Source organism: Elephas maximus, chromosome 3 (assembly GCF_024166365.1).
Source record: "Elephas maximus indicus isolate mEleMax1 chromosome 3, mEleMax1 primary haplotype, whole genome shotgun sequence".
In the NCBI taxonomy this organism is placed as follows: Eukaryota; Metazoa; Chordata; class Mammalia; order Proboscidea; family Elephantidae; genus Elephas; species Elephas maximus.
In genome coordinates, this window is record NC_064821.1 from 171,166,138 (window position 1) to 171,187,545 (window position 21,408).

Sequence of the window (21,408 nt, forward strand, 5' to 3'; positions counted from 1 at the left end):
TGAGCAAGGTGGCAGCGGTGAGAGGTGTGGTCGGGAGGCAGGAGGGCAGGCCACGTGGGCTGGCCAGGCCGCTGTCAGGACTTTGGCTGGACTCTGAGCCAGACAGGTGGCCATTGCAGGACTTGTCCATGTGTTAGTTGTACGTTCTTGGATGAACCCATTCCCCTAAGCCCCTGCAAAAAAAAAAAAAACTCATTGCCGTTGAGTCAATTCCAACTCATAGTGACCCTACAGGATAGAGTAGAACTGCCTCACTGAGTTCCCTAGGCTGCCAATCTTTATAGAAGCAGACTGCCACATCTTACTCCCACGGAGTGGGTGGCGGGTTCAAACTGCCGACCTTTCAGTTAGCAGCCGAGCACTTAACCACTGGGCCACCAGGGCTCCTTCGCTCTTGGATAAGCCACTTTAATGACACAGATTCAGTCTCCTCACGGGTAAAAGGGTCCACCTCCCGGGAAGGGCTGATGTGAGGATGAAATGAGTTGATACATGTGACGTGCCTAGCACAGAGCCTGGCACACAATAAGGACCCAAACGTTAGCTGCTTGGAAGACTTACGTTACCTTTATACATTTAAAAATAGTAAGTCCCCATGTTTATGTTTGGTCATATAAAGCCCCTGTTCCTCCTCAGGAAGGGCCAAAGTGAGTGTGCATGACGGGGAGGAGGTGGAGGGTAGAAAGCAGCATTTTGCAACACCACCACTTTGGAAATTTCTGCTTGTGTTAGCAAGAACTGTCACCACCCTGAGGCTGCTGCGGCAGCACCCTACAAAGTCCAGCACTGCTCACTGCACCCCAGTGTCAACAGAAGCCAGGAGAAGGCCATTCAGCTCCAGGTCTTGGGTGCAAAAGATCAGCAATATCATTATTAACAAAAAACAATGCCTCCTATTAAAAGTTTAGCAATACAATTATTAATAAAAACAATAGCTTATATTTGTAATGATTTGAAACCCTTTAATACATTTTTTACCCACTTTACTGGTACATCTGGGATGGTGATACTGCTCAGGAGTCAGATGGCCTGGGTTCAAATCCCAGCTTCACTGTTTACCAACTGCCTGGCCTGGGCAAATTTCTCAGCCACACTGAGTTTCAGTTTCCTCATCTGTAAAAGGAGAGTAATAGTTCCTACCTCATAATGAGAGCCCTGGGTGGTGCAAACAGTTAAGCTCTTGACTACTAACTCGCAGGTTGGCAGTTTGAACTCACCTAGAGGTGCCTCAGAAGCCAGGCCTGGTGATCTGCTTCCAAAAGGTCGCAGCCTTGAAAACTCTATGGAACACAGTCTACTCCACACATATGGGGTTGCCATGAGTCAGAATCAAGTTAACGGCAACTAACAGCAATACCACCACCTCATAATGTTGTGAGCACATAAGTTGTATGGGTGTGAGAAAAGTGCCCAGCACCCAGGAAGTACTCACAAATGTTGCCTCTTCTGTGACCTCATTTGAATCACGCCATAGCCCAGGGGAGTGAGCTGGGCAGGAGCCATCAGCCCATGTTACAGATGGGAACACTGAGACCTGGGGGTGCAGTGCCTGGCTCCCGTTACGTAGCTGTCAGGTCTCCTGATGCCTCTGCTCCCTCCACTCTCCAGGCTGAAAGTTTCTTTAAAGGGGAGGTGGCAGCAACAACTTGGTACAACCCTTCTCCCCGTCCCTATTCCCTGAAGCCTGGAGTCCACGTGTTGGCAACAGTTCAGCTCTCAGGCCAGGGCATGGGAACCCAATGTGTACCCAGCCAATACCCCGAATCATTACCTAGGAAGAGTTCCAGGGTCAGAGAAGCACCCAGAGAGGGGTGGATTCCTCCCTCCCTTGCCTTTGCACGCTGTGGAGCCAGCATGATCCCGGGGTCCAGCTGGGTGCTGGTCCTGGTCAACCACCAACCAAGAGTGCAGGCTGGCACCATTGCCTTAACCTCTGTGGGCCTCAGTTTCCCTATGCGTAAAATGGGTTGGTCTGGATGATCTCTTGGGCCCCTTTCAACTCTGGCATATGTCCAGGTAGTGGCCCTCCAGGTTCTGTGGCCTGTCTGTCCTGCCACCGTCCATCAGTTGAGAACTCATGAGGACTGTTGTAGGAATTCATTGACAGCCAGCCTTGCTGTACTCTAACTATCCCCCTGTAGTAGCTGGGGTGAGTTGTAAAGTTGCTCTCATAGGCAACACATCAGATGATTAAGTTCCCCAGTACTCTCTGCATGGAATGCCTCAATTACTTAAAGCACAATTCACAGTGGGCTCGCGCGCCGAGAAAGCCCTCCGTGCCAGATCTGTCACTTAGCAACTAATGCAGCTTACAGCTCAGAATAGCACACTGGACAGAAACAGGACTGAGCGAGTGAACCGTGAATTTTCTTAAAAGGAGAAAAAAAAAGTGTGATTAGGAGGTAGACAATCAAAAATATCTCCCGCCAGAGGGCTGATGGCGCCACAACAATTTTTTAAGCTGGGCACTCTGCAGTTAGCTCAAGGGGGCGAGGACAGCTGCTTTCATTCTGTAACCAGGGCCAACCCCTCCACCTCACAAGCAGCCCTGAGAGGAAGATGAGTCCTTCTGGAACGCTGAAGTCAGCCCCTCTGAGCATCTGCTTCCTGGGGTTGGGGCGTTTCTTGCTCAGGAAGATTGTACCAGGCAACTCAAGGGACAAACTGGAATCATTTACTATTTTCCAAGTCAGACTCCCCAGGGGAGCTGAGTGGAGAGGCCGCCATCTTTGGGAAGCAGACAGCCAAGGTGACTACAGGCTCCACGGTGCCTTGCTTCACCGAGCCCCAGGGCGCGTGCCTCACTTGGCTACCACTGGGTCTCATGGCTCTGGGAAGCATGCTGTGACCAGGCATGTTCTTAAATAGAAGCCTGTGCAACGTGGAAATCCCAAAGAGCCCCAAGAAGAAGAATTTAGCCGGAGAAAGGCCAGCTCCCCGGGTCTCAAAGCCAAGGTCCAATTCAAGAGTAACGGTTACGGGAAGGGACCGTGGTCGGGGTCTCTGTCCCTCAGAGGATACTTGACAGCTTCCTAATTTCCATGTGACAAGCGGTCACAGCCCAAACAGTTCTTCTAATTTCCTCAGAGCTTTCACTGGGCCCAGAACAGGTCAGACTGCTATCAGAGACACAAACTGTCCTCCAAATTACTTTTAGTTGTTTTAGTGAAACCACTGACTGTCACCTGTGGCACACTGCTTCTGACAGGCTCTGGCCTTGACTTGGCAGTTGCTCTCCTTGGATTTTCTTGCCCAGGACACACAGGAGCCCAAGCAGCATTCCTGACCTCTCTCTTTCACCCCACATTCAAGCGTCACAAAGTCCTATCAGCATGTTCAGCTCTGTTCTCTTTCCCATCCCCTCCTGCTCCCACTCTCTGTCTAGACTACTGCAGCAGCTCTCAGCTCATCATTTCTCTAGACCATTCTCACCTTGCCTTCAGAGGCATTTTCTTAAAATATCACGTCGCTCCACTTCCCCTACTAAAGAGAGCCCATTGCCCTTTCCAAGCATTGGAGGCTCTTCTACTGGGTTCCTCTGCCCTTCCCCCAGCCTTCATTTCAACTTTTCCTTCACTCCCCGCCCCCCAACTCACCACTCCCTCTGCATAATTCCCCCCCCCCCCCCACCCCCGTCTCTGCCTCCTGAAAGCCTTCTAGTCTTTCAAGGTCTAGGTCAAGGTCTACTGCCTTGCCCCTGTGACACCTTCCGTGATTCTCTAAGAATTAATGTTTCTTTCCTCTCCCCATCTCAGCACACTCCTTGTCATACTATTTTCCACTTTTGCCATCTGGCTTTCTGGCATAACTAGTTATTAACACACCTGATTTGTTTTCTAAACAGGAAGTTCCTTGACAGCAAGAACCAAGGAGTGTTCAGCTTTGTGCCCACCCTTCACTGGCCCCTGCCCAGTCAGCGTCTAGAACACACAGGTTATTCTATGAATTTTTATGAACTGAAGGTGGCACTTACAGATGTTGTGGGATCCCTCCGTCCCCACCCTCTGAAAACAACTTGCTTCCTATGTTGAAATCCTCACCCCTGCCTTTGCCTTTGAAATAAAGCAGCAGGGGTGGAAAGCTACCAGATCTAACTAGAGACACATTTAAGCCCACTAGATGCCTTCATGCCCTAGCCAGGGGCCTAATGGAGTACAGACCTACAGCACATGTGAGGAGGGCCCAGGACTTGGAAACCAGTTTTCAAGTCCTTATTCATTTGTAAAGTAGGGAACATGGCTTACCCACCAACTGCATCTGGTTACCACATGGATAGGAGAAAAATAAACAACAGCTTATTGAGAAGTTAAATAAACAGAATGGAATGGTAGTTTTCTGACTCCATTTCACAGATTTGCTGGGTTTGTATTTTGTAGTCCCGTGCATATCTCAATTCACACCATCTTTGCTTCTGCAAGGCCAAATTCTGCTGTCTTACTATTAAATATGCTCAATAAATATGACATAAATGTACTGAATGAATGAAATTGGTTCCAGTGGTTAAGAGATCAGCAGCTAACCCAAAAGGTCAGCAGATCGAATCTGCCAGCTGCTCCTTGGAAACCCTACGAGGCAGTTCTACTCTGTCCTTCCTGTAGGGTCACTATGAGTCCGAATCGACTCTACAGCAATGGGTTTGGTTTTTTGGGGTTTGGTTAATGTCTTTTTCCAGCTTCAAAATGTTCTCATTTTCTGACGGAACATCCTGCCCCAAGGAGACCCAATCCAAGCGATATATTGAAAGCCAAGCTGGACTAAGAAGCCTGACCCTCATTCATTGACTTTATGCCTCTTATAAAGGAGCCAGTATTTGTGCCTCACTCTCCTTACTTTGTGGACAAGATCCTCCCCACCTCAGAGAAATAAACTTTGGATGGGACACAGTCTTGGAACAGAGCATTCCATGAGACTGGTAGGACCACTCCAAACAACAAATCAGGCAAGGGAGGCAAACGGGATCTTCTGCAGGCCCCGACTCACCTTCCTGTTGCATTTGCTGAGCGTGTGCTCTGCAGTTGATATTTTGTTTGCTTAGTCAAGAGGGAAGGGAAACAGGAAAAGGGGCAGATGGTCCAGAGAGGGAGGAACTGGCGCTGGGAAATGTGAGAGGGCTGATAGAAAATATGGTAAAACTGAACCAAAAATAGAAATTTTTGGTTCAGTTTTACCATTTCATGTGACAGGGAGAATGCACGCTAAGAGGTATATAAGCAAGAGCGGCATCACGGCAGCCCCACAGAGGCATTCTCCCTTTTTACTAGAATTTAGGTACTGAGAGATCTACTGGGGGAATGTCTAAAAACAGAATGGATATAATAATAATCATGGTGGCAACAACAGCACATAGACAATACTTTTTGAGTATCTGCACTGTAGCAGCCACTGTGCTGAGCACCTTACATCCGTTAACTCCTCTAACCCCACCAATAAAAACAGGAAGTAGGTACCGCTCTTCTCATTTTACAAATGAAGAAATGGAGAGGTCACTTGACCAACAGCCATTTTGAGATGCCATAGATCACATACCATGTCCTGATTTTAAGATGTTACAATGTGCAATATATGCATCTTGGAATCAATGAAATAAGGTAACTGGTCCATGGCCACACAATCAAAAAATGGAGCCCCCTGATATGCACCAGCATGGGCTGTGAGGCCCTGATTCTGAACCCGATATTATCTAGAGTAATCGGAATTTGAATCCTGCTCTGCCACTTACTACCTCCGTGCCTTTGGGAAAGTGCATAGCATCTCCTGAGTTCCAGTTTCTGGATCTGAAGAGACAGGGATGAAGGTTCCTGCCTCACCGGGTTTTCAAGAAGATAAAATGAGATAATACAGGTGTTGTGCTCAACTCTGGCCAGGCCCACAAGGGGCACTCCATTAACCAGTGCCAGCTGGCCCTTCATACGAGAACGTGGGGGAAATGGGCTCAACCAGGAATCACCCACCGTCCCACAATGCCCTGCAGCTGATATGGGGCAAGCAGACTGCACCTGAGGACACAGCGGCCAGTGCAGGTACAGGTGTCTGTACTTCAGCTGACTTCCCACTTCCCTTTGTACTGGAAAGAGAATGCAACCCAGAGACTCCTATAAACTAGTTACTGCTGAAATAAATTCCTCTCTTTATTTCCCCCTCCCTCTCTCCCTCCTTCCTTTCCTTTTCATCCCTCAACAAATATTTTTTGAACATCAACCATGTGCCAGGCCCTGTTCTGGTACAGCAGAGAACAGAACAAACAAAATTCCTGCCCTATGGGATTTATATTCTAGTACCAGAAGTCCTTGGGTGGTGCCAACGGTTAAACACTCGACTACTAGGCAAAGGGTTGGCAGTTTCAATCTACCCAAAGGTGCCTTAGAAGAAAGCCCTGATCATCTAATTCCAAAAGGTCACAGTCTTTGAAAACCCTATGTACCACAGTTCTACTCTGGCACACATGGGATCGCCATGAGTTGGAATTGACTCGATAGCAACAGGTTTTGTTTTTTTTTTTTACAGATGGACAAACAAAAACCAGACAAATATATAATCTATAGTATATATATAGATATATGTTATATCTGGAGTACTGGTGGTGTAGTGGTTAAGAGCTACAGCTGCTAACCAAAAAGTCGACAGTTCAAATCCACCAGCTGCTTCTTGGAGACCCTATGAGGGAGTTCTACTCTGTCCTATAGGATCGCTATGAGTTAGAATTGACCCAACAGCAACAGGAGATACTGTATCTATAGTATATATAAATATATCAAATAAATACATAATCTAAATATTATATACCAAAAACCCATTGCCATTGAGTCGATTCTGACTTGCAGCTACCCTACAGGACAGAGTAGAATTGCCCCATAGAGTTTCCAAGGAGTGCCTGGTAAAGTCGAACTGCCAATCTTTTGGTTAGCAGCCATAGCACTTAACCACGACGCCACCAAGGTTTCCCTAAATATTATATACGTATATAATATCTAGATCATATATTTATATATAGACAGATTTACGGGGGATAAAGCGTGGCAGAGGATGCTGTACCGTACAGGAGGGTTGGGAAGGGCACTCTAATAATGTAACACTTAATGAAAGACCTGAGTAGAGTGTGAGAATGAGCCATGTGGATATCCTAGGAAAGCAATCAGGGCAGAAGGGACTGAAAGTGCAAAGGCCCTGAGGCAGGTCCAGCATGCTTGGTGAGTACAAGGAACAGAAAGAAGAGCATCCTGAGCAAGGCAAGAATGGGAGGCGCTGAGGCAGAAAGGGCTTCATAGACCATTGAAAGGAGCTTGAGTTTTTTCCGAGGCTAAAGGAAAGCTGTTGCAAGTCTTAGAGCAGGAGGGTGACGTGACCTGGTTGTTTCAAAAGGGATCGCTGGCTGCCTGTGGGACAGTGAGTGGGAAAGCAGGGAGGATAGGTAAGAGATGACGGTGACCTAGGCTAGGCTGATGGGTGAGGTTTAGGTTTTGAAGGGAGAGGGAAACAGAGGCCCCTGGGTGCTGATGGGCACATGAGTTCCCAGACATGTAAGGGGCTGATATGACTTTCCCAATTTGAAAAAAATAAAAAAAAAAAAATTCAGATATGAAAATAAAAAGTCCAGAAACAATGAGTGAAGGCCTCACTCCCTTCTTTCCTCATTCGTGGGGGGCCCACAGTGGTGACAGATGAGGCCTCAGAGCATCTGCCCAAACCCTCTGGCCTGAATTTTCTTAAAGCCACTATTTTCTCTCGTCTTGGAGAGAGGCAGAAGGATCCATGGGTGTCCAATTACCTCAGTTACCCAACAGAATACTGAAGAGCACTTGAAGCAACAGTGATCAGAAACCCTTAATTACAATCCTGACATGACATCCCTTTCCTTGCTAGCCTTCAGTGCAGCTTTGTGGAGGGGCAGGAAGAAAAGCTCTCCTATCAGAACCAAGACTTAGGGCAGCTGAGATCAAAGGGAAGGAGCAAACATTTTGGGGAAACTACTACGTGCTGGGTATTTATATATGTTATTATTTATCCTCCCAACAACTTGGGATAAAGTCTAATTCTCATTTTACAGATGAGGAAACCTAGGAAAAGAGAAGATAATTATCAGGTACGAGATTATCCAACCATTAAGTGGGAGAGTAGGGTTCAAACTCATCTACCAAACAGTAGCTCATATTCTTTCCCATATACTAGTGCTTTCCAATCTTTTTCATGTCATGACAAGCAGAGAAAATCACATTGGTATGATACATCGGGGCAAATAGCGGAGGCTCCATCATCCCAGGCCACTCCAGGCTACTCCAAGGGATGAGAGCATCATGATTTCTGAGCCACATAGTACCCATCTGTGACACTGGTTAGGAAGTTCTGCAGTGTACCATGCTGCCTTCTCAAATGATATGCCCAAAACTCATTCTGCAAGTCAACAGTGAAAGAAACCCTTTCTCCATTTCTCCCTGACGACAGGACCTTCCCACTTGGCCAGATATTTTCCCAGAGCTAATGACATTATGCAATTTTAAGGACTGATGCCTTTGAATTACGGTGTTGGCAAGGAATACTGAATGTACAATGGACTGCCAGAAGAATGAATAAGTCTGTCTTGGAAGAAGTACAGCCAGAGTGCTCCTTGGAAGCGAGGATGGTGAGACTTCATTTCACGTATTTTGGACATGTTATCAGGAGGAACCGGTCCCTGGAGAAGGACATCATTCTTGGTAAAGTAGAGGGTCAGCAAAAAAAAAAAAAAAAGGAAGACAATGAGATGGACTGACACAGTGGCTGCAACAATGGGCTCAAACATAGCAACAGCTGTGAGGATGGCGCAAGACCAGGCGGTTTTTCATGTTGTTGGACATAGGGTGGCTATGAGTCGGAACTGACTTGACAGCACCTAACAACAAGAACTGATCAAGGAGATTCCTTCCAGCTTTTCTAAAGGAGTCCCCAGGTTACTAGCAGGCAGATGGCCTCCACAGCGTGCCAGGACCGTGGACAGCGCCCAACAGGCCATTCTGGGAGCCAGTGCTGGGTTGCCAAGCACCAAAGCACGAGGTCACCTTTCTTTAGACCCCCAGGAATAGAAGGCCCGCATTTATCCTTACTGAATACACACCTGGCGGCATCTGCTGGAGTCACCCCCCAGGTGACTGTTCACAGCTCTTGCAAAGTAGATTTACCAAACTGTACTCCTGCCCTGTGTACAGCTGGTGTGGGATTTAAAACCACAGGAGCCCAGGAGTCTTACAGTTAAAGAGAAAACGCAACCAGCAGAATTTTGGGGTGTAAATTAATGGATTCTATTTGCAACTGAAAGAATAGGTGGTAAATCAGTGATGCACAGAATCCTGCAGAAATTCTAATTAAACTAGTAATTAGAAACTATGGAGTACAGCAAGAGGCAACTTGTTTACCTTCAAATGAATTGCTGGGCAGGGTCTGGAAGGCAAGTGGCAGATCGGGGTGACAACTGCAGCTGACAAGATGACCTCTGGGCTTGGAGCTGGATTGGCTCCGCTGGCCCTACACTTGCCCCACCCCCACCTACAAGAGGCCACAAGAGCAATCAGGGCTTTAAGCCTCAACTCCCAAACTGGTGACTCGGGCTGCCTAAGACTCACCTGATCCAGAATTATTCTCTAAAAAAACACAACTTATTCTGAACATTTTATCTTTTCTTCTGAGCATGAGAAAAATTTAGTACAGAAATTCATATCACAACTGCACTTACATTCTCACATGTGAGTTTTTATCTGTATGCAGTGAAGATCTAACTACATTTTTTAAAATAACAGGACCATAGATTAACAACGTTTTAATTTTTTTTTTTAATTATAGGAGGGGAGGAGAGGATAAAGAGAGAATTATCAAATGACTATGGCTCCACAAAATGGCTGCCTATGAAGCAAGGGTTTCTGGGAAGTCCTCTTTTCCCAGCTAAGGGTAGGGGAGTATTAATGCTTCTATTCCAATCATTCATCATCACTGACTGGAACTTTCCACTGAGATCTCGGGTGGTTTGGAGATGGCAGGCAGGCTAGGAGAGCATGGGCCTGTTTCTCCTGGGATGGTGATTTCTCAGAGACAAGAAGAGACACCAGAGCAGAAGGAATCAGATGCCAGACTTCCCAGAACAGCCAAGGACGCAAATGGCAGAGCCCCAGGGGTGAGGAGAGTGGGCTCTCCACAGGGACAGGACCAAGAAGGCAGCAGCAGGCCTCCAAGCAGGCCATGCCAACGGCTGCTGTAAATAACCTTGGAGCGTTAGCAATGTTGCTCTGGGGTCTGGGTCCTCATCGGAAACTGCTGCAAATCCCTGGCACACACTCTCTAGCAGAGAAACCTGACACACCACAGCGCCCATCAGCCACTGGCTGTCCTTGGTTCTGCAGACACAGAGATGCTCAGGGCAACATCCAACCTGCCTCTAACTTCTCCCTCCTGCTCCAAGCACCAACCCTCTGACTTGGACGAACCTTAAGGGAATGAGGTTGGGGCAGCAGAGGTGAGGAAGAAAAAGGACAGGGACAGGACAATAAAGCACCAAGATGTAGCCGGCGGTCTTTTTCTAGATTCCAGCCTACCTGGAACCATATACCGTATTCTCCAAACCTTGCAAGTTTGGTTTTGTTCGCCCTTTACTGATTTCCCATTGGTAGACGCCCATTTCTCCCTTTCTCAGAACGCTAGTTTAAAGAACTGGGCCCACAGGTTCAGGAACCTCATTTGCGTAGTGCCTAAGTTGCCAACAAACATTTATTAAGAACTTATTAAGGAGGCATATCATGTAGCGGCTAAGGGCACGAATTTTGGAATCTGACAGACCTGAGTTCACAATTCTCAGATTGCCTCTCACCACCTGCGTGACCTCGAGCCAACTGTTTAACCTCTCTGAGCCTCAAATTCCACATCTGTAAGCTGCAGATAGCAATATCTGTCCCCTGGGGTTGAAGGGCAGATTAAGCGAGATGGTGTGTAAATAAAGCACTTTAGCACAGTGCAGAAGCCTCAATAAAAATGGGATATTATCGCTGCATGCCAAGTGCAGTGTGAGCTGCTGGAATCTAGAACTGCACCCACCCTGCCGAAAAACACTGGAAGTAGGAATTCCCCCACAGAACACCATCCCACCTGAGTTCAGGTGGACCCGTGGGACTGTACTTCTGACCTCTGGCAGCCAGGAAACTGGTCAGGGGAGGCTGGTGTAAGACAGCCCTGTGGAGGCTGAGATGACAGGGCTTTCTGCCATTCTGGGGGCAGAAGAGTTTGGCTATGAGCACTTCTTGCAGCCCAGCCTGGGAGCAGGTGATAACTCAGACCTGACTCTAAGAGGAAAAGCCCACAACCATCTCCCCTGTAAATTACTCTTGTGCTTATCTTAGCAGCTTTATAGGGATTAATGATGAACTGTACTGCTGCGGCAAACTCAGACAAGAGAGGAGCAGGGGGACGGGAGGGTGCACAGGCAGAGGGAGCCTGATTCTCAGGAATCCTCTTTTCTCTCTCCATTATCCTTGGAATTTGCTCCCAGATCCAGTGGGGAGGGCACTGATTCCAGGGTGAATGCACACCTTACGCGCATGCGCGCACGCACACACACACTTTTTTTTTTTTTTAATGTTTCACCAGCTTTAATCATAATTGCCAAAAACTGGAAATAACCCAAATGCCCTTCAATTGGTGAGATAAAAAATATGTGCTTCATCCATACAACAGAAGAGTACTCAGCAATAAAAAAGTAATGAAACACTCAACAGTATGATGAATCTCAAATATATTATGCTAAGTGAAAGAGACTCAGAAGGTTTCTAATAACCTGATTCCATTTATACGACATTGTAGAAAAGGCAAAACTATAGGGCGGGGAACAGATCATGGTTGTCACAGATTAGTGATGGGAGGAGGCTGACTGCAAAGCGGAAGCAGGGAGGGCAAGTTTGGGGGTAATGGAACCATTCTGTATCTTGATCATAGTGGTGGTTACATGACTACATGCATTTGTCAATATGCACGGAACTGTAAAAAAAAAAAAGTGAATTTCACTGCATATAAATTTAAAAATTAATTAGAAATTAATTTGCTCTTAAGCTATTACTAGGAAGGTAGTATAAAGGAAGAAAGGGCGATATCACCATTCTAATGCTGGCGGTGGGCCACTTAAACCATTTTGTTCTGAATGCCATCTTTCCGAGGAATAGACAAAATGGGAGGTTTCAGGTAAGAGTGTCTAGGATGTTAAGAGTGATCCTCAGCTTATGCTACGTATGGAACTTGTTTCTAATGACCAACTTTGGACAATATAAAATGGCAGCATTGGGCCCCATCTAACTTCATGGTGGGGAGGGTAATCACCTTGGCATCAGCCCAAAGCTGATTCTTCTGAGGCGGAGCTCAGGCATGCCTCCACTCTCCAATGTTTTTACCAATCCTGACACCAACCACTCCTTCCATGGCACTCTACTTCTCTGCTAGGTTTGACATTTCATTATACTGGCCACACAGAACTCACAGACCAAACTCACAATTATGAGGTTTATTAGGGAAGTAATAGGCCACAATTCAGGATCAGGGTCAACTTGGAAGTAACAGGAACAACTCAGGAGATAGGATACAGTTCGTCAATCAGGATAGTTTCCAATCTCTCAGTTTCTTCTCGGCCGGCCTCTGCTGCTGGCCCCACTCAGGTCTGAGAACGGCCTCTTTCTTGCTGTATTGGGGATCCCATTATTTCCTTCACTCTTGAGGTGCACACATCTTAGCTCAGCACCAAGTCTACACACATTACAGAAGGAAGGAGCAAGGACCTAGGATCCTTCAGGAAAGGCAGGAGAAGCCCGCCTCCCTCTCCTCTCCAGGAAAGGCCAGCCTCTCTTCTCCTGGACAATTCTCTTGCAGCTTCCAAATTCACCATGGATAGGCCAGGTGGGAAGGGGAATGGCAAGACCTAATCAAAAGGCAGGGACCCCTGAAGGTCACCCAGCAGATACCACAGGTTGGGACCAAGCCATGATCATGAACAATCTCAACGAGTCAAGGCCTGTACTGAAGTCTTACCCTGGAGCCACTGCAGGCAGCCAAGGGCACCCAGCAGACCCAGTACAGCCCTGCCCACCCACCCCAACTTGCAAATGGACCAGTTTTTACTCAGGCTTCCCCATTTGGGGTCTCTTACAGGAGACGGGAAGGTTAGAAATAGGTCAGTATAAAGCAGAGTCACTGGTCCTTCTTAATCACATGGGAAGCCCTGCCACCTTCATTTGTCTGCACAGCCCCTCTCACCCTCAGAAGCAAGGGCAGGGAGAGAAAGATCGCCTCTAGTTAAAAGGCCCATATGGAAAAGGGCAGAGAACTAACGTTTATTGAGCAACTGCTATGTGTCCAGCCCTGAGCTCAAAACAAGCTTGTGGAGAAGGTGCCGTAGGGATCTTTGTTTTACAACTGATGAGACCGAGGCTCTGGAGGTGAAGTGGCTTGGCCAAGGTCACCCCACTGGCACATGGCAAAGCACTGGGCCGAATTCTTCTGACCACAATCACAGGGCCCTCAGCCTTCCCTCCAGCCCCACCCTCCTCGCCGCCACCACCAATCTGACTCTGCTCACCTTCCCAATGCACTCAGAGCTTGCTCAGGCCCTTTCCCCATGTGGTCTGAGCTCTAGGACCTCTGAGGACTTGCTCACCCTTGGTCAGTGGCCCCGAAACACCTGGGGTTCAGGCCATCCCTGCTCAGAGTCCTGCTAAGCAGCTCCATTCAACTCACAAACAGCTGATACACGACTCTGCTTGTGACTCAGGCCAGACAAACTCACTCCAATCACAGCCGGTGGGCACGATTTGCCTTCTGCACTGAGTCACCCTCCAGCTGATCTTTAGGGATTCGCTGAAACTCAACCACCTACTTAGCCACAGCTGTTTCATTAGAGCACAAGCCAGCAGAGCAGCCGGAGCCTCCCATGGTCCCCATGGGCGGGCCACTGCCAAGGACACGGGTGTGACCTCAAAGCCCTTCCTGCCCAGGTGATGTGGCCACTTCACCAGGCCATGGAATGATGTACCAAAAAAAAAAAAAAATACAACCCAAACCCATTGCTGTCAAGTTGATTTCGATTCACAGTGACCCTACAGGACAGAGTAGAACAGCCCCATAGAGTTTCCAAGAGAGGCTGGTGGAATTGAACCTTTTAGTCAGCAGCAGAATGCTTAACCTGTGGACCACCAGGGCTACTGGGATAAAGTAAGCACAGCTTAATTGCTAATCCCAACATACTCTGACCTGGTTCTCCAGACATCAGTCAGTATGTCCAGCATTGCCAAACGGATAAGCCCTAACTAAAGTTCTGGTTGAATTTTTTTGAAGCCATTATGGGATTTTCAGTTCCTGGAAGTTCCTGTTAACAAGAACAGTGAGCTAGAATGAATTTACCCTTCTCTACGACACTCCCTCAACTCCCCCAGCTGAACCCCGTCTGTCTCATGTTCACAGTTGAACTGCCCCAAAGGTAGTTCTGGCTAGAAATTTCCTAGTCCGTTAAAATATTTCTCAAAGAAGGAAAGAGGAAAAGGATCAAATTACTAAAAACAACAACAACCACAACAAAACAACCCACTTGACAGCGACTGGGTTCTGTAAGGTTAGTGGCCTCAGGATTTCTGAACACTTGGAGCCCTGACAGGGCCGTTTGGGCTTTAAAAGGAAACATCAGTCTTCCTTCCAAGGCGGCGGAGTCCCTGGGGGAGCTGCCCTCTCCAGAGTGCTGCGAGCATCGCTTCAGAGCACTGGTGCGTACAGGTACAAACGTGACCCAAGAGGCCTCTGTCTCTCGGGACGGCGCCCCCTTCAGATCGACACCCCGCGCACGTTCCCCACCTCCACCATTCCAATCCCAGATGCGCTTCCCTAGTGGAAGAAGGGGTCCAGTTAGCTCGGAATTCAGCAAGGACCAGCCCCAGGACTAAGAATTAAATATTCATCCCGGTTGTGAGCGCTCTGCTTCTCCTGCCAATGTTATTGTCAAGGTCATGGGCCTGAGGCCGGGCGCCTGAGAATGGGGTCTCCAACCTTGCGGGAGCCTCCCCGCGGGAACTGCGCCCTGGGCGCGCAGCTCCGGTAAGAGGGACCGGCCGGGTCTCCTCCCCGATCCTCGCAGGGTTTGGCCTCTGCAGCCCTGCCCGACTACCTCCGGAGTTCTCGGGCCCTTCTAAGCCACGAAAACCAGGGCCCCGGGCCCAACCCTTGCTCAGAATCCCTACTGCGCGAGAGGAGCCCCGGCCCCAGGACCCGGACTCCGTCGCCAAGCAACGGTGGCTGGAGCTGCTGAAGAAGCCCTGGGCCCGCGCCGGGGTGGGACGATGTGGGGTAGCACCGTCTCGCATCTGGGTCTTTAGGCTTTCTTGCCTGGGGCGGGGCCGGCCGAGGCAAAGTTACAGTGGATGGCCCGTTAAAGCCGGCCAGGGCGCGGCCGGCGACTTACCTGTCCCGCGTGGGCCGTCGCGAAGACTCAGCCCTTGCACTCGTACCGAACAGATGCAGTCTCCGACGAGTCTAGGGCACACAGATCGGCAGCTTCAGCTCCGCGACGACGGGCCCCGGCTGGGCTTTGGGGGCCCAGGAGCTGCGCGCCCGCGCACGCGACTCCGCAACCCCCTCGCTCCCTCCCACGCCGCGGGTCCGGGCCCGGCTCCCGCCCGCCGTGCGCTCAGGCCCCGGGGGAGCGGCCCGGGGACCCAGGTCCCGCGGCGGAGGGAGCACGTTGGGCTGCGAGCGACGGGATCGAGTGCCGCCCTCCCCGCGCTCGGGCTGCGCCGGCTCTGCGGAGCGGAACGGAGCTGGGCGGAGCGCAGCGCGCACTGTTCCCTCGCTTTCCGAAAGGCCACCCTGGCGGCGGGGCGCCGTGACGCAGGCTTGACTCACGCGCGGGCCCGCGTCAATGCGAGACTCTGGGGCTGCGAGCGAGGCTCTAATGGCCGACGCAGACAGACAGGTGGGCGGGGAGCGAGAGAGGTGGGTGCCCTGAGAGCAGCCTCTTGAAGCCCCTGGGCCGGGAACCCAGACTCTGGAGCCCTTGCCAGGCCTCTCCTCTTGGAGGGGAATGAGGCCCCAATGGCAATCGCACTCCTGAGCCCTTGGCCTCACTTTCTTCACCTTTTCAGGCCCACCTCTTATGGTCCTTCTTCATGAACTCAATCCCAGCCAAAGGGGTTATCCCTCCTGCCCTAGCCGTTTCTACCTCCACGCGTTTATTCACTCTGTGTTCCTCTCTTAGATTGCCTTTTCCACTCAACCTTCTGTCTATCCTACTATCCCTCAAGGCCATTCCCTGTGCAGGTCAAGTCTTCAGTACATCACTCATCTATTGAACTACTCTATGCAAGGAAGATACATACGTCCTTGCCCTCTCTCCTATGGAAAACTGAAGAACTGCCTTACTTTTGATGGAAGCTCCCTCAGTTTTCTACTGAGGACATTTAAACCTGACCCCATCTGCACCTACATTTGCACCTGCCATGTCCTCCTTCCTCCCGAATCAGGGAGAGTCTCTTCTGCTGAGACCAGCCTCCATCTGTCCACCAACTCTCATGGCCTCACCCCTTCTTGGGAACCTCAACCACTATCAGGTATTCCAGTCTCTTCAACCTTTCCCTTTCTACTGGACTCTTCTTATTAGATTTAAAGCATTTTCAAATATCTTTATTTTAAAAAGTCACCTGGGTCTCATCCCCACAATCTCATTCTTTTCCACATTCTGCCTCAATTTCCTTACCCCCACACACTCCTTAACCCACTTCTGTTCCATCATGCTCTCAAGATGGCTCTCGCGAAGCACACCAATGACCTCTGTGTCACTAGATCCATAGCATAGTTTCCAGTCCTCATCTTACCTGACTTCTCTGTAATACTTGTCTTGGATGTCTTCATGCTAATCTCCCTTCCCTCACCTTTTGAGACGCCATACTCCCTATTTTCCTCCTACCCTTCTGGCTACCCCTCACTTTCCCCTGCTGATCTTTAAATGCTGGACTTCCTCAGAGCCCTATCTGTTTCTCAGTCTGTACTTCTTTTTCTAGATCATGTCCTATGCCAATGACTCCCACCTTTACATCTCTATTCCAGACAGTCTTCTGAGCTCCATATACTCAACTTCCTACTCCATCTTTCCACTTGTCTCCCTCAGAGTCATCTCCAACACATGTGCAAGAAATGAAATCAACATCATTTGCCTCAGCCTTGCTTCTCCTCGAGTGCTCTCTGGCTCCATGAATAGTTGATGCAGCCAGAAACCCAACAATCATCCTTAAGACCTTCCTCTTCCTTACTCCTTCATCTAATCTATTGCTAAATCCTGGAGATTTCACCTCCTAGATGCCTCTAGAATCTGGCCTCTTTAGTTCTGCTGCCACGACCCTGCACCAAACTATAATAATCGCTTACCTGGACTCTCACAGTAGCCTCCTAACTTCAACTCCATTGCCTCCTTTTCTCCACAAAGCAACCAGAGTGACCTTTTAGTACAAATACAATCACACTCTTCTGCTTGCAGAGTTGTAAGGGCCTCCTGTTGTCATTTGAATGGACTCACATTTTTTGGCATGTCCTATAAGGTCCTTTCTTATCTCTGGCCTCATTTCACAGCACCCTCCCCATGACCTTCCCTGTAGCGTACTAACCACACGGACCTTTTCTCAGTTCTTCCAACTTGCCCTGTCTTTAGTGACTCGGGCCCTCAGCCCATATGCCCTCTTTGCCTGGAATCCTTTAAGTTCCTCTCCTCCCCTTTCCTCTGTTCTTACCCACTCACCCAACAAAGTTCAGCTCAAACCCCAGTTCTTCCAAGGTGCCTCTCCTGACCATGAAGAAGAATTAAATCAACCTCCTGGGTGGACATGTCTTCTACTTTGTAGCTCTTGCCACAATTGTAAGTCAGTCCTTAATGGTGTGACTGACTGCTTAGTGACAGTCTCCCTGGCTGCTGGGGAAGCTCCACAAGGGCAGAGAACATTTCTTGAATGAATGGATAAAACATGGTTAGAATATGTGTACAGAGCTCAGGAAAGAGGAGTTCTGGAGACACAGACTTGGAAACTATAAATATAAAGGGGGTAGTTGAAGCAGTAGGGAAAGGTGAGACCCTCCCGAGGAAGTATGTAGAAGACTGTCAAAAGGATAGAACCTCGGCAAGAAGTGTTTACCTCTAAGGGACAGGAAGAGCAAGAAGAGTCAGGAAAACAGACAGAGAAGAGCATTCAAGAAATGAGAGAACAATGAGTGTGTCACAGAAGAGAGAATTTCAAAAAGGAAAAGGCAGTCTATAATGTCGAAATCTGAAGCAAAGATCATAAGGATAAAGTCTGGAGGTATCCTTGAGGACAGCACTAATGGGGTGGTGGGTATGAAGCCATATCGAAGGCAATGAGATAGAAATGGGACATAAGGCTTCTGCCATGAAGTTTTCCTGAAAATCCAGCTCTCAATGACCATTCCTTCTCTGAGCATCTAGAGCAGTATGTCATATAGAAATATATGATAATTTTATAGTACAATATTATGAGGTAAGTACTGTTAGTATCTCCATCTTAACTAATGTAGAAGCTAAGGCTCAGCATGTAAGTAATCTGTCCAAGTTGTGTAGTGGGTCCAAAGTCCTTGCTTTCAATCTTGACATTCAGGGCACTATACTGTAAGTCCCTTTTCAAACATCTGTGACTTGCCTCTCAAATTACAGTGTGACTGCATAAAGGTCAGGGACCTTTTCTTTTCTTTTTATTGTGCTTTAAGTGAAAGTTCACAATTCAAGTCAGTTCCTCATACAAAATCTTATACACACATTTTTATGTGACCCTAGTTGCTCTCTCTACAATATGACAGCACACTCCTTCTCTCCACCCTGTATTTCCCGTGTCCATTCAACCAGTTCCTGTCCCCCTTGGCCCTCTCATCGTGCCTCCAGACAGAAGCTGCCCATATTATATAGTCTCATGTGTCTACTTGAGCTAAGACACACACTCCTCATCAGTATCATTTTATGTCTTATATTCCAGTCTAATCTTTGTCTGAAGAGTTGGCTTCAGAAATAGGTTTAGTTTTGGGCTAAGAGAGAATCCGGGGACCATGACATCTAGGGTCCCTCCGGTCTCAGTCAGACCATTAAGTCTGGTCTTTTTACTAGAATTTAAGGTCTCCATCCCACTTTTCTCCTGCTCCATCAGGGATTCTCTGTTGTGTTCTCCATCAGGGCAGTCATTGGTGGTACCCGGATGCCATCTAGTTCTTCCAGCCTCAGGCTGGTGGAGTCTCTGGCTTATGTGGCCCTTTCTGTCTCTTGGGCTCGTATTTTCCTTGTGTCTTTGGTGTTCTGCATTCCTCTCCTTTGCTCCAGGTGGGTTGAGACCAACTGATGCATCTTAGATGTCCGCTTGCTAGCTTTTAATACCCCAGGCCCCACTTATGAAAGTGGGATGCAGAATGTTTTCATAATACACTGTTATGCCAGTTGACCTAGATCTCCCCTGAAACCATGGTCCCCAAGCCCCTGCCCCTGCTACTCCGTCCCTTGAAGTGTTTGGTTGTATTCAGGAAACTTCTTAGTTTTTGGTTTAGTCTAGTTGTGCTGACTTCCCTTGTATTGTACGTTGCCCTTTCCTTCACCTAAAATAATTCTTGTCTACTATCTAGTTAATGAATACCCCTCTCTCCCTCCGCACCCTCGTAACCATCAAAGAATGTTCTCTTCTGCACTTAAACCTTTTCTTGAGTTCTTATAATAGTGGTCTCATACAGTATTTGTCCTTTTTGCCACTGACTAATTTCACTCAGCATAATGCCTTCCAGATTCCTCCATGTTATGAGATGTTTCACGTATTCATCATTGTGTAGTGTTCCATTGTGCGAATATACCATAATTTGTTTATCCATTCATCTGTTAATGGGCACCTTGGCTATTTCCATGTTTTTGCTAAACAGTGCTGCAATGAACATGGGTATGCATCTATCTATTCGTGTGAGGGCTCTTAGTTGTCTAGGATATATTCCAAGGAGCAGGATTGCTGGATCATATGGTAGTTCTATTTCCAGCTTTTTCAGGAAGTGCCAAATGAATTTCCAAAGTGGTTGTACCATTTTACATTCCCACCAGCAGTGTGTAAGTGTTCTAGCCTCTTCAAAACCTCTCCAACATTTATTATTTTGTGTTTTTTGGATTAATGCCAGCCCTGTTGGGATGAGATGCTATCTCATTGTAGTTTTGATTTGCATTTCTCTAATGGCTATGGGAAACCTTGGTGGCGTAGTGGTTAAGTTCTACAGGTCTAACCGAAGGATTGGAAGTTCGAATCCACCAAGTACTCCTTGGAAACTCTATGGGGCAGTTCTACTCTGTCCTATAGGGTCGCTATGAGTCGGAATCAACTCGACAGCACTGGGTTTGGTTTTAGGTTTTGGAATGGCTAATGATCATGAGCATTTCCTCATGTACTGTTAGCCGCTGAATATCTTCTTTGGTGAAGTACCTGTTCCTATCCTTTGCCCATTTTTTAACTGGGTTATCTGTCTTTTTGTGGTTGAGGTTTTGCAGTATCTTGTATATTTTCAAGATTAGACACTGATCAGATTTTTCATACCCAAAATTTTTTTCCCAGTCTGTAGGTTGTCTTTTTACTCTTTTGGTGAAGTGTTTGGATGAGTATAAGTGTTTGATTTTTAGCAACTCCCAGTTATCTAGTTTCTCTCTGGTGTTTGTGCAGGGACCTTTTCATATTCATCTCTGTATGCCTCACATACCCAACACAGCAACTTACACAAAGTAGGTGCTCAATCAAAGCCCATAGACTGGGCAGGTCTCTCAAATATGGCAGGTCCAACCCAATAATCTAATCCGTTCTTCTCAATATGGTCCCTGCTCAAAAGAGGAGTCACATTTGCTGGCTAACCTCTATCTCTAGCTCTCTCCTTTCCATCAGAGCCTACCTTCCTGGAAGAGAGACATTGAAACAATGCTCTTTATTCTCTCTCTCCACATGAACTTAAAGGGCACCATTCTCAGACATGTTGAGTAGTAATATGTAGTAGGAGGTGTTGGCTATGGATTTTATCCAGGACACATAGAAACAAATCAAGCTACAGTTTACCTAAGGCGTGTTTTGTGTTTCTGAGCATCTTAACTACACAGATGTTAAGATATGAACTCCTCTTTTTTCTGAATGACACAATTATTAGAGTTTCCCCAGAGTGGATGTTTTAAAACATGCCCCCAATATTCTTTTACAATGCTCCCTTCAAAAAACGAGCTCTATATTTCCTTCCCTTGAATCTGGGCTCAGTGACTGCTTAAACAAGAGAAGTAATACTATGCATGTTTCTGGACCCAGGCCATACGAAAATGGTAGCCTCTATTATCCCTCTCTTGGGATGCTTGCTTTTAGAGCCCAACCACCATTCTGTGAG

The 21,408-nt window shown here is 47.8% G+C and overlaps 1 protein-coding gene across 3 annotated transcripts in view; it reads right to left on the minus strand.

Moving 5' to 3' along the window:
• The window catches only part of SLC6A17 (solute carrier family 6 member 17), a 52,896-nt gene extending 37,148 nt beyond the window's left edge, over positions 1-15,748 (minus strand). For all 3 annotated transcript variants that reach the window (XM_049880121.1, XM_049880120.1, XM_049880122.1), the window contains exon 1: positions 15,443-15,748. The gene's annotated coding sequence lies outside the window, so the exon portion shown is untranslated. The remainder of the gene's footprint in view (positions 1-15,442) is intronic.
• Between the last annotated feature and the right edge of the window lie 5,660 nt (positions 15,749-21,408).